At 33.9% G+C, this 4,041-nt stretch overlaps 1 long non-coding RNA gene across 1 annotated transcript; it reads left to right on the top strand.

Annotated features, from left to right (window-relative positions):
- The first annotated feature begins 2,497 nt into the window (after positions 1 to 2,497).
- Positions 2,498 to 3,523, top strand: LOC127733278 (uncharacterized). Its single transcript, XR_007997061.1, has 2 exons — positions 2,498 to 3,122; positions 3,444 to 3,523. It is a non-coding gene; the product is annotated as an uncharacterized LOC127733278 (long non-coding RNA).
- The last annotated feature ends 518 nt before the right edge of the window (positions 3,524 to 4,041 follow it).

Genomic DNA, 4,041 nt, shown 5'->3' with positions numbered 1-4,041 from the left:
AGGGTTAACAGCAAACACTTAATGCAATAGTGAGAGATGTGTAACGTAAAACATAAGCACCAGCCCTGTTTGGATATTTGTACCGAACCAACTGTTTCAGCCTTTCTATATCCTGTCCGCAGGTTTCAAACACTTCACTATTTAACTAATCCTGCTTTTAACTCTTCCCTCTCCTGCTTCCCTGATCTTCTTCCTTCAACGTCTTCGGTACAAATGACAACTTTAATGACAATGTATGTATATTTAATCTCATTTCTGACCATTCAACTGATAAAATCAACAGAATCTGTGTAAATTTCGTGAATTCTATATGTCTTTCACCTTTAAAGGCTTTATAAAAATGGCTAAAGAGGATTTTATATACATTATCCTCGTCTTATGAGTTTTTGTTATATTAAGAATGCATTATGGCGTCACGATTTCCATTGAAAAAGCATGCATAGTACGAAAAACATATGACATAAGTAAACATGATCTGACCATATATTTTAGGGGTTGTTTATACTGTATATGTACTAATTTTCGCGGTGTATTTATTTTCACGAATTTCGCGGTAGGTATATTTTTGGCGAAAATAAATACACGCGAACTCGAATGCAGATTTCTTCCATATAAAAACCATTGAATAAATATCGCTGGAATTTACAACTGTATATGCATGTTCACCTTGTTGGTTTCAGATAACCCCTTTGAACCGTGAAACTGTTAAAACAACACCAGTTATTTTTACAGAAATTTAATTTAGAATAAAAGGACAATAGGTGGAAAATAATATCCCAAGCTAAATTTGACAGCTATATTAAGTAATTAACGATTTAATCAGGTTATTGGACATCTATCAAAACACAGGACTGACTTTATGATTGAATAATCTTTGTTTATTTTGTTTCATATTGTTAAATAAATGGAGACCTAATTAATGAAAATTTTATAAATTTTAAGTTTGTAATTTATGTTCTGATATTTTTGGAAATATCGCGAAATTAAATACACGCGAATTCATCAACAACAACAAAATCGCGAAAATAAGTACTCGCGTAAAAACGTACATATACAGTATTCCGAGTCTCATTGAGTAACATACATGTACTTTTAAGGTATGTTACATGTACTAAGAGTTTTTTGTGCGAAAAACAACTTCATTTATTGATAAACTTCCTTAATAAAGAAACATTATATAATGTAAACATGTTCCTTATATTTTGCTGTGTGAAATTGGCCTAAATATGAAGGACAGTACAGCCCTGTAAATGGTATATCCCATTTTACACATGACATGTACGCAGGAAAGACACATTTGATTTTATCACCTTCGACAATTAATTCGTCTCTGCATTGAATTTACTGACTGTCTTTTAATTTGATATCCTATCATAGAACATTATCAACATTTGATGTTGGTTTTGTCCACAATTTGGAATCTATATATTACAGAGATACTGTTCCCAGCTGGACTTCAATCTGAATTATTTATTGGGCCACAATTAAAAAAATGTATGTTTCCCCACACCCCTACCCACATTGTTGTAGGTGCCTGGTGGGTAGGTAGGTAGGTGTTTTTTTTTGTTTTTTTTTTATATCTTGATAATTTTTTTTTAATACCCAACAGAGCAAAACAAATCGATCATGTGTATGTCTGGCACATATAATCATTTGTAGCAACTTTAATGTAAGTGTTAGAATGTCTACCCCCTTAATTTTCTTTATATTAACATGATTTTTCAGTTTTAAATTATTAGAAAAATTTAAAAACTGCAAAGAATTTGGCCAGTCCCCCTTATCCTAAAGGAATATATTTTTGAAAAATATGAATGGACTATTTAATAATAAACTCAGTAAAAGATACCCGAGATATTTAAAAATAAAATTTCAACTCAGAACTCAAAAATTTTTTTTGAGTCGGCGGCTATTTTCTGAGTCGGTCGGGGCGTGGGGAAACAAACTTAATTTTAATTTTGGCCTTGTCAATATTGAAAATAAGTTGATCCATCCTTTAAAAAAGTTGTTTCGAATTTAATGAATCCCCCGTCCTCTACACCGCGCACCTCTCTTAGTTAAAAAAGCTACATTTTCTTTTTTTCATTTTTCGAACAGCAAATTAAGGGATATTCCTCATTGGAGGGGGGATCCCAACCTGTTGTTTAAATTAATTATAAATCAGGCCATTGATTTTCTCATTTGAATTGTTGTTTACTTTTCCAGTAGGGACTGTTGACAGCCAACAAGGGTTTTCCTCTTTTGAAGGCTGTATTTGTCATTTGAATTTCAGTAGATAGTTGTCTCATTGGTAATCATACCAAACATTCTGATTTTTATATTGATTGCAGACCTGAAAAAGATGTACAAAGTTGCATATGCTGCTAGCTTCAAACAACCTACTACAACTGATTTACCATAAAACAGTTGAGCTGAACTATATAGATTTGATCTCATTTGTGTCTTTATATCACTACCAATCAACAGAACAAATGCAAATAATTATGATGTCTTGAAAGGTTTTTATACGACCGCAAAAAAATTTTTGTGGTCGTATATTGGTATGACATCGGCGTCGTCGTCGGCGTCGTCCGAAGACACATTGGTTTTCGCACTCTAACTTTAGTTTAAGTGAATGGAGCTCTATGAAATTTTACCACAAGGTTCAATACCACAAAAGGAAGGTTGGGATTGATTTTGGGGGTTATGGTACCAACAGTAAAGGAATTAGGGGCCAAAAAGGGGCCAAAAATAAGCATTTTTGTAACTTCCAGACATAACTTGTGTGTTAGTGTATGGATCTCTCTGATATTTTACCACAAGGTTCCATATCACAAAAGGAATGCTGGGATTGATTTTGGGGGTAATTGCCTCAAAATTTTAGGAATTAGGGGCCAAAAGAGGGGCAAAAAAACAAGCATTTTTCTAGTTTCATGACAATAACTTGTGTGTAAGTGTATGGATCTTTCTGAAATTGTACTACAAGGTTCCATATCACAAAGGGAAAGCTGGAATTGAGTTTGGGGGTAATTGCCAAATCATTTAGGAATTGGGGGCCAAAAAGGGGCCAAAAATAAGCATTTTTCTAGTTTCCAGACAATAACTTGTGTTCAAGTGTATGGATCTCTCTGAAATTGTACTGCAAGGTACCATACCACAAAGGGAAGGCTGGGATTGATGATGGGGGTAATTGCCTCAATGTGTTAGGAATTAGGGGCCAAAAAGGGGCAAAAAACAAGCATTTTTCTAGTTTCAGGACAATAACTTGTGTGTAAGTGTATGGATCTTTCTGAAATTGTACTACAAGGTTTCATATCGCAAAGGGAAAGCTGGGTTTGAGTTTGGGGGTAATCGCCCTAAACGTTAAGGAATTTGGGGCCAAAAAGGGGCAAAAAAACACATTTTTCTAGTTTCAAGACAATAACTTGTGTTCAAGTGTATGGATCTCTCTGAAATTGTACTGCAAGGTACCATACCACAAAGGGAAGGCTGTGATTGAGTTTGGGGGTGATGAATCATAAGGGGGTTCAAAAAATTGGGGGGGGGGGGGGTTTCCTTTTTTTTCTTTTTAAATTTTCCATTTTAAGTTGGTTATTTCTGATTATATTTAAAAGCAAATAATAATGATATGGTAGGAGATACACACCAAACAGGATGTGTAAATTATTATATAATAAGTATTGTGCAATAGCAAGAAATTTTCAATTGCACAGTATTGCACAATAGCAAGAAATCTTCAATTGCACAGTATTGCGCAATAGCAAGAAATCTTCAATTGCACAGTATTGCGCAATAGCAAGAAATATCCAATAGCACAATATTGCGCAATAGCAAGAAATTGTCAATTGTACAGTATTGTGCAATAGCAAGAAATATTTAATTGCACAGTATTGTGCAAAAGAAGATACTTCGTATAAATTGCTTATTTCTTGACCAATTTCAATGGGGTTTTATTCTTTACTTCTTGGGGTTCTTTAATATGCTGAATCAAACCGTGTATTAAGTTTTTGGATTTTGGGTCCCGTTTTTAAATTTGTCCACATTGAGGTCCAAAGGGTCCAAAAT

This window comes from Mytilus californianus, unplaced genomic scaffold (assembly GCF_021869535.1).
Source record: "Mytilus californianus isolate M0D057914Y unplaced genomic scaffold, xbMytCali1.0.p SCAF_3, whole genome shotgun sequence".
Classification (NCBI taxonomy): Eukaryota; Metazoa; Mollusca; class Bivalvia; order Mytilida; family Mytilidae; genus Mytilus; species Mytilus californianus.
The sequence above is the reverse complement of the archived record's forward strand: the minus strand, read 5'-3'. Positions and strand labels throughout refer to the sequence as shown.